Source organism: Camponotus vicinus, unplaced genomic scaffold, assembly GCF_025532165.1.
Source record: "Camponotus vicinus isolate PSW18456_S1 unplaced genomic scaffold, iyCamVici1.0 SCAF_14, whole genome shotgun sequence".
In the NCBI taxonomy this organism is placed as follows: Eukaryota; Metazoa; Arthropoda; class Insecta; order Hymenoptera; family Formicidae; genus Camponotus; species Camponotus vicinus.
Window position 1 is genome coordinate 12,006,700 of NW_028141950.1, and position 12,066 is coordinate 12,018,765.

General features: G+C 31.0%; 1 pseudogene; it reads right to left on the reverse strand.

The window, feature by feature from the left end:
- Positions 1 to 3,250: 3,250 nt before the first annotated feature.
- On the reverse strand, positions 3,251 to 8,992 carry LOC145965219 (uncharacterized; annotated as a pseudogene).
- Positions 8,993 to 12,066: the final 3,074 nt, after the last annotated feature.

A 12,066-nucleotide genomic window follows, 5' to 3' on the forward strand; every position in this document is an offset into this window, starting at 1 on the left:
ATAATTATATATTATTTTAATAATATTTGTTGCACATCATTGTATATAGTATGGCTCTTGCGTGGTGGGTTTTGCAAATTGCTGCTGCAAATGAAAAAAGAAATTTATTAAGGATACAACTACGTAATGCCACCAATCCTTTTGAAATTCCAGAATCACAATTTCTTTCTTTATTTCGGTAAATAAAAAAATTTTAGCAAAAAACGTTAAAAAGAAAGAAATTATAAAGGAAAGCATAAATGTAAATTACGAAAATATTGATTTATATAATTTAAAATAAAAATAGTTTTTATGTATAGAATTTTGAATTCATTGTAGTTTGCCTATTTTATTTTATGTAAGAATGTAAATATATATAAATAAATAAGTAGTAAGACTAGGCGGGTTCTAACTCAGGGATCTCAGGGGGGTGAGGGGCGGGGGGTGACGTCACGCGGGGGGATGACGTCACGTGCGGGGATGACGTCACGCGGGGGGTGACGTCACGCGGGGAGGGGGGATCCGCGGCGCGAGCGATGGACGAGGGGGTCCGCGCGGGTAGGGGGGATCCGCGGCGCGACCGATGGACGAGGGGGTCCGCGCGGGTGGGGGGGATCCGCGGCGCGAGCGATGGACGAGGGGGTCCGCGCGGGGAAGGTGAATCCGCGGCGCGAGCGATGGACGAGGGGGTCCGCGAGGAGAAGGGGAATCCGCGGCGCGAGCGTGGACGAGGGGGTCCGCGAGAAGAAGGGGGATCCGCGGAAAGAAGACGGTGGTGTGAGAAGGATAGCTCTAGTTGTGGGAAAAGGGTAGCGTAAAGTGTGTGAAGAGGACAGTGCGACAAGGATGGCATCAACGTGTGACAAGGATGACATCAACGTGTGACAAGGATGGCGTCAACGTGGGACAAGGACGACGCATTGTAAGATGCTGCATAGGTGGGAGAAGGACGACGCAACGGTAAGTGAGCGACGAGCATATGAAAGAGAGAGAACGATAATATCGCGAAAACAACGCGTGCGAGAGAGAACTATAATATCGCGAGACTTAAAACGATAATAGCACAAGACAACGCGTGCGAGAGAGAACGATATCGCTATACTTATGACTAGCGCAAGAAAGAGAGACGCAAGGGGAGAACGCATAAGGGAGATGAGAACGCAAGGAGAGGCGCGTAAATAATTACATTTTTTTTCCAATTAAAATATATAAAATTTATTTTAAAATGTGTGTGCGTGTACTATACAATTGTGTGTGTGTGTGTGTGTGTGTGTAATAAAATAAAAAAAGGTAAAAAAGGTGCTAAGTCCGCGTAAAAAACAGTAAAAATAGTTATTTTAATCTGCACAAAATAGTGTTATTTTAAACCGTAAAAAATTGTTCTACAAATTATTTTAATTTTGTGTAAAATTGTATATCCTACAAAAATAATGATATCAAAAAAATTGTGCTAAGTGAAAATAAAAATTTATAAAAATATTTTAACCAAAAAAAGTTATACAAAATAGTTGTTTTAATTTTCTACATTATATCCTAGAAAAATAATGATATCGAAAAATTACGCTAATTGAAAATAAAAACTTAAAATATTTTAACTAAAAAAAATTGTACAAAATAATTGTTTTAATTTCCTACAAATAATATTAAAAAGTTGCGCCAACTGAATAAAAATTTTCACTATAAAATATACATATTTCTTTTTTATTTCCAATATTAAAAGAAAAATGATATTAAATGAATTGTAATATATCTATTATAAAAAATCGTTGAAAATATGAACAATCATATATATTGCAATAATCATATGCATATATCCTGAAAAGTTTAATTAAAAAAAAAAAGAAAATGATAATACAAAATACAAAATTAAAAATTATTAAAAAAATTAAAAATTAGAAATTAATAAAGAAAAAATTAAAATTATATAAAAATTAAAAATTAATACATATAGAAAAATTTTAGTTAAAAAACTTAGCGCTACTAATTTCATTAGCACATTGTTCAGCGTAGCAGCGCTAAGTTTTTTAACTAAAATTTTTCTATATGTATTAATTTTTAATTTTTATATAAATTTTAATTTTTTCTTTATTAATTTCTAATTTTTAATTTTTTTAATAATTTTTAATTTTGTATTTTGTATTATCATTTTCTTTTTTTTTTAACTTAAACTTTTCAGGATATATGCATATGATTATTGCAATATATATGATTGTTCATATTTTCAACGATTTTTTATAATAGATATATTACAATTCATTTAATATCATTTTTCTTTTAATAGTGGAAATAAAAAAGAAATATGTATATTTTATAGTGAAAATTTTTATTCAGTTGGTGCAACTTTTTAATATTATTTGTAGGAAATTAAAACAATTATTTTGTACAATTTTTTTTAGTTAAAATATTTTGTTTTTATTTTCAATTAGCGTAATTTTTCGATATCATTATTTTTCTAGGATATAATGTAGAAAATTAAAACAACTATTTTGTATAACTTTTTTTGGTTAAAATATTTTTATAAATTTTTATTTTCACTTAGCACAATTTTTTTGATATCATTATTTTTGTAGGATATACAATTTTACACAAAATTAAAATAACACTATTTTGTGCAGATTAAAATAACTATTTTTACTGTTTTTTACGCGGACTTAGCACCTTTTTTACCTTTTTTTTTAAAAGGGTAATTTTTTTAGGGATATCACTCTTTTTTGTACTATATGTTAAACATCTTTAAATAAATGAGCAAAGAATCCGCCACCACCCCCGTCATATTTCATTAAAATTCGACGGTCCTCTTTGCTTACTATATAGATATTCAGATCCTTCAAACTTGTTTGCTATTCTTATTGCAAAAATAACGGATAATTACAAATCAATATGTCATTAGAAATCTACATTTATTATTCACAATTAATACTTATAAATCCATCAATGAATAATCGTTGCTTTGCTTATCTAATTCATCATTGAATATATAAATGGAACGGAGAAAAAGTGAGTTATTTAATTCTATTTTAAATAGTAAGGAAAATAAAGACAAATTATTGGCAACTTACCTAAATATTTTTTCACAGTTCATAAATAATGCAGAATATGAAGCAGTCTTCACGAAATTATTGTTGATACATTACAACATTCTTTTATATGGGACTGATCGAAATACAATTATTAAATAATTAAATATTAATCACAAGTTAGATATTACATAAATATATTTTTAAAAAAGAATTTTTTAACTGCTTCTTTATTTTATAACTTTCGATATATATTATTTACTAGCCATCTTCTGTAAAAAAAGTAAGTAAACATTTTTAGCACCTCTAGGCCACTGCCTTTTTTTAACTTGAGCATCATTAGCTTCGATCCAAATATTAGATATTCCTTCTCTGCATATACTTATATAATAACCTTCATCGATACTTGAGCCATGATCAAATATAGCATTCATCACTTTATACAACTGTCCATCTATTAATATTTTAGTTGTTGGAATAGCACTCAAATTAAAGTTGTGTGTTGCTTTCATTAATTTATTATCCTGTGATAAAAATATTAAACGAATCACAACTATCTCTTTTGTCAATATTATTTCATTTTTTAATATTATATTATTTTCAGTACAATATTCACACGATTCATTATGCGACTGACACCAATGTGAAAACGTAATATTTAACAAATCATTAAGATTATAACTTTTCTTTTTCAAGTTAATAGGAATAGAAATAATAATATTATTATCAACAATAGTTTTTGTATTATCACAAGTTTTACACCGTCTAATAGAAGTTATTTGATGCCTCACCAAACTTTTTATACAATCATATTTTTCGCAAAGAGCCATAAAAAAATCAGATGCATTTCATTTTACGGGACTTGAAAAATATTCTCCTAAACATTGTCGTATTGCGTATGTATTTAGATTACATATTCCATTTTCATATCGATGCATTAACACACGTAAAACATCTGATTTATCACAATTGGACAATTGCTGCCTAATGGCATTTAAATTCAATAAACACTGTAATACTGCATTTGCATGGCATGAAACCTTATCTGTATTTTGGAAACCATGCATGACCCAAACAGTACTTTGTCGAACATTTTGATCTAAACTTGATTTTTGAACAGAAGCAACTACTTTTGGTAACGCCCATAAAACATCTTTCACTTTGTAATACTGTTCCTTTGACATGGCAATAATTTCTGCTTTTGGTTTGTGTATCTGTTTTAGACGATTATATTCAATAATTGCGTCTTCGCTAGCTATTACCGATGAAGGATCGAAGTTAATTAAATATAATCCTTCTGAAGATGTTACTCGCGATAATGCAACGTAAGTTTGGCCACAATTAAATACAGAGTTACCAATGTCCATAATAGCATTTTGCAAACTCAATCCTTGGCTTTTATGAATAGTGATGCCGTAACTCAAAGATAATGGAAATTGTTTTCTGACAACGTACGCTCTATCCACTACCTCAAATTTAACACTTACTCTTTCAATTAAATATTCTAAACCTGATGATAAAAGAAGTTTGATCTTTTCTACGTAATCATTATCTTGTACAACTGAAGTCACTTTAGCAGTTGTACCGTTTACAAGACCCAAACTAGCATCAATATTACGCCGTATCATAACTTTCGCTCCAATTTTAATTATGATTTTTTTCGAAAGCCCAGCTGTTCTAGAATTATCATCATCATTATTTGATAATACTTTTAATACTTTCTTTTTTACATATGAAATACAGTCAATCGTGTCTTCAGCAATTAATATTATTTCTTTAGAAACAATGCGACTTAACATTGCATCATTGAGAACATCACACATATGACAAGTGGGTAGTAAACAAACGGTGTCTGATGACAGATTGTTAATGAAAGTACATAACTCATTTAATCTAGATTCGAAGGAATCAGCTTTAAAAGAAATTTTTTTATTTTCGAGAATCTTACAATCAGATTTTGTTAGTAAACCGATACGAATTCTCGACAATAACTCGCGGTAAGAGTCATCTCCTTGCTGGCGCATATTAATTGTCAATTCATCATAGTCAAATAATGTAGTCCATAAATTAACCGCATTTAAGGAACTAAGATATTTAGCAATTTTTTCATTTGATAAATGTTTAAAAATAGGATCATCTCGTACAGGAGGTAGTTGAAGCAAGTCTCCAAATAAAAGAATATGCTTTCGATCAAACCAACCATCATCGCAATCACTAGTGTCAAATATTTCAGACAATCGAAGATGTATATACATTAAAGTCAAATTAGATATCATTGACACTTCATCAATTATAAAAAGAATAACATCTTTAAGATCTGCTCGTAAAACTTTCAATACATGATCAGATAGTTGTTTATATTTAGGAGTATGTTCAACGGGTAATTGAAGCAATCTATGAACTGTCAAACCATCTATATTAAATGCTGCTATACCAGTAGGTGCTGCTACAGCAGTATCTTTGTTGAGATTTTGTTTTATCCAGCATTTAATAGTCTTGATTAAGAAACTTTTTCCAGTACCTCCTTCTCCGCTAACATATAATCGTAATACTGATTCATCTGACTTTACAGTATTGATAACTTTATCGAATACACGTTTTTGATCCGCATTTAATTTTCCTATCATTTCAGATACATCAATTTCTGGAACTGCTTTATCACCAAGATCTTTAAAATCTTGCATTGCTTCACCAGCCTCTATATTTTGAACACCTATCGGATTTTCAGGATTATCCTGAGACTGTTGTTTTTGTAAATCGTCGTCTAGGCATTGCTGAACTAACTGTTTTGCGGTTTCAAATGCTTTTTGCAATTCTTCTAATTTTTCACGATATCGCAACGCTTCTACAAGATGCAGTTTTTCTTTGTGAAACGATTCGGCATAAGTATCGTCTCCGTTTCTAAGATCTTCTAATTTTCGCCATGGTTTAAACATAAGTAATAACGAAAAGAAATAATTTTCTGGTTGTGTATTAACATTAACTTTATAATGATCAATAAGATATCCACGCTGTCGTCGCTTAAGATACTTACCATTATCTATTTTATAATACTCAACATACTTATTTTTCGGTTTGATCTTCGAGATATCATACCACTGTGCAAATTCATAAAGAGATATATTTTCTAGTTTATTTGGTCTATGTGGATAAAGATCATCTACTAAAGATGGATAAAATATATCTATAGATTCAGGATCAAGAGCTTCAATTTCCTTGCAGTTTTTTATTCTTTTACGTCGTATATGGTTAACATCTAACCATTTGATAGTTGTATTTCGATTAGTTCCATACAAAGGAATACTTAACAATGTATCAGCAGCTTCTAGAGCTCCACATTCTCTATTATTCATAAATCGCAAACCCATATTCCAAAGACGACTTGCTAATGATTTGTTCTTATTATTTTCAATATTAAGAACAGAATCAGACAACTCACATTTTCCCGCTTTATTTATATATTTAGTAATGTACCAAGTAAGAAGCGATGATTTTTCACCAATAAATTGTATATTCATATTACTTTCCCATGCAGTAAGAAGAACAGGATTATAATCATTAATATTAACTTCATTATCCGTTCGAGGAAGATCATAAAGCCTACTTTTATGTTTCAATTGTTTTCTACCTGCTATCGAAGTTGCCACATCTCTCATATTGAAAGTTTCAGAAACGGGACGAGAAAATCCAAAACGACACCGACGAATAACTTTACGTCCTACTTTTTTAGAGCGAAGACAATAATCGTTATGTTTATGTCGCTGATGCGTATCAACACGTTTATACAATAATGGTGAAATATTTTCATCTGGCATTTTGCAGCTTATATATTGTAAAATAAATTTGGAGACTTCTTCAATAGTAGATTCACCAAAAATCGGTGCATTTTTAATCCAAATTAATAAGTGGAAATGTTGTATACCTCTACCTTGGTATTCTCGTCGCCAAAAATAGTGCGTTACTTCTCCAATTGGATGATCTTTGGAGCTAATGAAGTCAAGCATTGCCCGAAATTTATTATCGAGAAACCTGGACGTTGATACAGGATCTTTAACAACAAGTACGCTAACGGATAAGGAAGCATCATGCCATCCATTTACTTCACGAATATATTCACCTAAATCTTCCCATAACCATTCACTCGGACTTAGTGTTAAAAACCATGTCGCAGGTCCGTAATGCTGCGTCATACACCTTAAATTACTTCTCGGTTTACGCCAATATTGTTCCGTATTTCGAAGTGTGGAAAATATTGTTGTTAGATCAGATTCCAACTGTTCTTTTGACATTGCTTCTAAATACTCTGCAGCCGTATAACGAACTTGAGGATTAGTTACGTTCAATTTATGATAAATTCCACGGCTTAACTGACGCATATTCGCATTATTCAACAAATAAAATAAGTATTGTTGATTTAATCTGTAGTGGATGTTTAGATGTCAAACGACATTTAATAAATTCATGATCATGAAGTTTAAGTTCCCTAATCTCATGTTGTCCATTAATACCAAAAGGGTATAAATCTGGAAAACACATTAAATCTAAATCTTTTTCACGATTATCCAAAGGCTCATTCTGAATTTTTATCATTTGATACAAGTCTGTCGAAGTTTTATTTGCTTTCTTTTCATATAAGGGATAAATAGTATATTGTTCATAATAACCGTCATTTTCATCAGTAACTTGAGTTAACATTGCCTTCTGCTGATCGTCTAATGTAATTTCTACATCATTTTTCGTCTCTTCTACCAGATTATTTAATGACTCATTGTCAGATTCGTCACCTAATGTCGCCTCTGTCTCTTCCATTTGAAACTCTGAACTTTTTAATTGTTCTAAAATGTTTAATTCATTATGATCATTTGGCAGTATAATTTGGGAGTATAAAGCATTGTTGCGCTTTAACCACGTTAAAGCGTCAAATATTTTTTTAACATCAACCATCTCTTCCCAAATAATCTTTGATTTGGTCGGAATGTCTCTAACTAAAATATATAATTCGTTATTAATATTTATTGGGTCAGTATTCAAACATAATTTATTCAACGTCTCCTGTAACGGAAGTGGTAAATGAAATGTTCTACCTTTAACTTTTTGTACCATTTGCCTTTAAGGCAACTTTTTATTAATAACAGTTCCCATTTTGACGACAGTTTGAAACGCTTTAGCTCTCTGTATAATCATTTTTTCAAATGTATTAAGAGATGATATTACTTTGGGCACATCATTTGTAAGGAGATTATTCAAGATGCAATACGCAGGCATTAAGCCTTTACGAAATTTACCTGCACAATAAGTACATATATATTGCGCATTATTTTCTTGTTGTTGTATATGTGCCATTAAATCTCTCCAACTTTGAATATTTATTTGTTCTCGAAGAATATTGACTTCAGAAACATTTCTCTTATAACACAATTTTTCGCATGATACGCAAGCATGCCGTGGTGTGTCTGTTGACCGCTTAATGTACCCAAGGCCTTAAACGCTTGATGATATTTAGAAATAATATCATCATCGCTCAGAATTGTATCTGCCTGTTGATGTTTGTACATATCTGCTTTTTCTTGTGCAGAAGTTACAATTTCATTTAATGCGTTTAAATCAGCATGAGTTAATGCTTCATCTAGATTATCCATCTTTCGATAAAAATCTGTAAGCTGATAAATTAAACGCTTAATATATCTTACTCGTGGAAAATGAGGCGATAATAGTTGAATTGGAAGAAACATTCCTTCGCAAAGTGTTAAATCAATATGGCAGCTACGCGTATGGCTCAATTTTTCATTTGAAATTTTCATAGTACATTTATGAATATTTTCTATCAATTTGGGTACATTCTTTAAAGTATATGTATTTATAGTTTCGAGAAATTTCTGATAACGATTAATTAAAAATGGATCGTCAGTTTTACATGAAGTATTGCACGACCACGATTTTTTCGCTTCTATTTCTATCAACGGTAATATATTTACTACTTGTCCTTCTGCATTCATTGTCAAAGGTTCCAATGCAGTTTTTATTAACGGTAGATTTGCTACTTTCTCTTCTGCATTCATTACCAAAGTTTCCTTTGAAGTTATATGACGATATATAGAATCAATAAAATAGTTTTCAGATGAGGCTGTATGGTTAGATTCACCACATAACGCATCTAATTTTTCTTCAATTGTAGAACATTTTGTGATTTGAGTCAAACTTGCTTCTGTTTTCTTTTTAATCAAAGCTAACATTTTGTAGATATTACGAATATAACTTCTTCTAACATGCATACACCAACGTACGATTTTTTCGGCTTTTAATCGTTTCTCGATATGGCCTTTAATACTGAGTTTCTTAACGATATTTTTTATAAATGTTTCTAAAGAATGACGAAGTTTTACGGTGTTTTTCGACCAAAACTTTTCATATTTTTTAATAACTTTTTTTCCAACATCATGATTTTTTATTGCAAGTACAGATTTTTTACTTTTCTGATAATATCGTTTGTTGTAAAGCCATTTGCGATCAGGATCTAATCTTGTTTGCTTATCTCGCTCACGCTGAGAGTTTTTAGAATAACGTATACGTTTTTGTGTACGTTGTTTTACAATATTCTGTTTATACAGATCCCGTTTCTTAGCGCGTTTATTTTCTATATCCTGATTATATCGATACCGTTCCTTAGCGCGATTATGTTCTATATCCTGTTTATATCGATTTCTTTTCTTAGCACGTCTATCTTCTAAATTTCTTTGATATCTATACCGTTGTTTAGCGCGATTGTTTTCTAAATCTTGTTCGCATCGATGTCGTTTTTTAGCTCGATTATTTTCTAAATCTTTTGTACAATGTATCTGCTTGTTAATAAGTAAACTTTCTAAGTCTTGCACACCTTGTTCTTTTTTATTAATAACTTCTAATTGGACAGTATCTTCACATCGAGAACGTTTCTTAGTACATTTACTTTCAGAATTTTTGTTTGTATAAGTTTGTTCGTAAATTTTGATTTTATTTGCTTTATTGTTACTGCATAAATCATTACTATTATAATCAATAATTTTGTAACTGGTATGATTTTTAATATAATGCTTATTTTGAAAATATTTATCAATTTCTTCAATATCATTTGTTTTTTCAATATAATTTGTTTGTATAAATTCTTCAATATTATTTGTTTCTTCAATATTATTTGATGTTTTTGTAAATTCTTCAATATTATTTATTTCTTTAGTATCATTTGTTTCTTTAATATTATTTGTTGTTTTTATAAATCCTTTAATATTATTTATTTTTTCAATATTACTTGATGTTTTTGTAAATTCTTCAATATTATTTGTTTCTTCAATATCATTTGTTTCTTTAATATTATTTGTTTTTATAAATTCTTTAATATTATTTGTTTCTTCAATATTATTTGTTATTTGTATAAATTCTTTTTGAGTATTTTTGTCTGTTAATATTAATAATTGATTATTACTTAATTTTTTCTTAGATCGACTATTATAAACTTTTTCCAAACGATTCAATTTTTGTTGCTTTGTTTCATGTTGACGTATCGTACTTACACGAATTGCTTCAGCTTCTCTCGCTTTAACCACTGTTAATGGAAGTATTTTTTGAGGAGCACCATATCGTGAATCTTGTGGAAAATGCTCGATTACATTAGATTCAAAAATTTTCATCAAATGCGAACGCATTAAACTATGATCATATTTCACTTTTTCGGGTTTGATATTGGATAATAATGAAATTGCAAAAGCTATTGCAAAAACACCGCAATCGTTACCATTTGGTTGACGTTGTACAGTTGGAAACTTGACAGGGTATTTTTTAAAATCATATGTTGGGAATAATCTTTTCAAGAATTGTTCGTGATGCTTATGTAGATTCTTAGAATTTAATGAATCATAAATAAATATGTTCTTTTTGTTATAATAACTGCACACCCAATGTCCATCATATGGACCTGATGAACTATATGTAATATTTGTATATGTTTTTTATCTACTGGCATAGGTTGAATCCTATCAAGACATTGCACTCGCCAGGTTTCGATAAGTCTATAGTCTGAACAATTTTGTAAAAGATAACCAAAATGATCCATATGTATATCAGTTAACCAATCACCTTCAATAATTATATCTTTTTCTCTAGATGGTAGAATATGCTTCTTTGTGTTTACAAACATTCTATATATGTATAATGTAGATAAACAATTATTTTATAGGCGTAATCCTTTTATTATAAGTATGCAACAGCCGCCCTTCACAGTCGTGCAGTTGCTCTATATATATTTTACAAGCGCACAGCAGCTCTGTATCGGCGCACAGCAGCCGGTTTTTACAGGCGCACAACAGCTCTGTATCGGCGCACAACAGCCGTTTTTTACAGGCGCACAGCAGCTCTGTACTAGCGCACAGCAGCCAGTTTTTACAAGCGCACAGCAGCTCTGTATCGGCGCACAACAGCCGGTTTTTACAGGCGCACAGCAGCTCTGTATCGGCGCACAGCAGCCGTTTTTTACAGGCGCACAGCAGCTCTGTACTGGCGCACAACAGCTCTGTACGGGCGCACAGCAGCCGGTTTTTACAGGCGCACAGCAACTCTGTATCGGCGTACAGCAGCCGTATTTTACAGGCGCACAGCAGCTCTGTATCGGCGCACAGCAGCCTTTGTGATAAAAAAAAATTAACTTACCTGTATCCGCTTGAAAAGCCGCTAATTCTTGATGCCGTCAATTCTGGAGCTAATACATAGATAACTTAACGATGTAAAAAGATTTATTTATTAAGATATATATTTTTTATTATGTCAAAAGAAAATTTCAAGTTCAACGATATGTTTTAAACAGGGTGTTTTATTTTAATCTTATCAGGCAAATATCCTCAAAAATATGAAAGATACGGAAAAATGTTTCAGATAAAAGTTTTATGACTTCGAGAAGGACATAAGATGGTGCTATTTGTTTGACCTTGGATAGTCGTTTAAAGAGCACGTAAAGGTCACCAATTTCTTAAATGAAAAACCCCATTTTTTATTGCATTTTCTTGTAGCTTACCTCGAAAGCTTTTCAAAACACTATATAAAG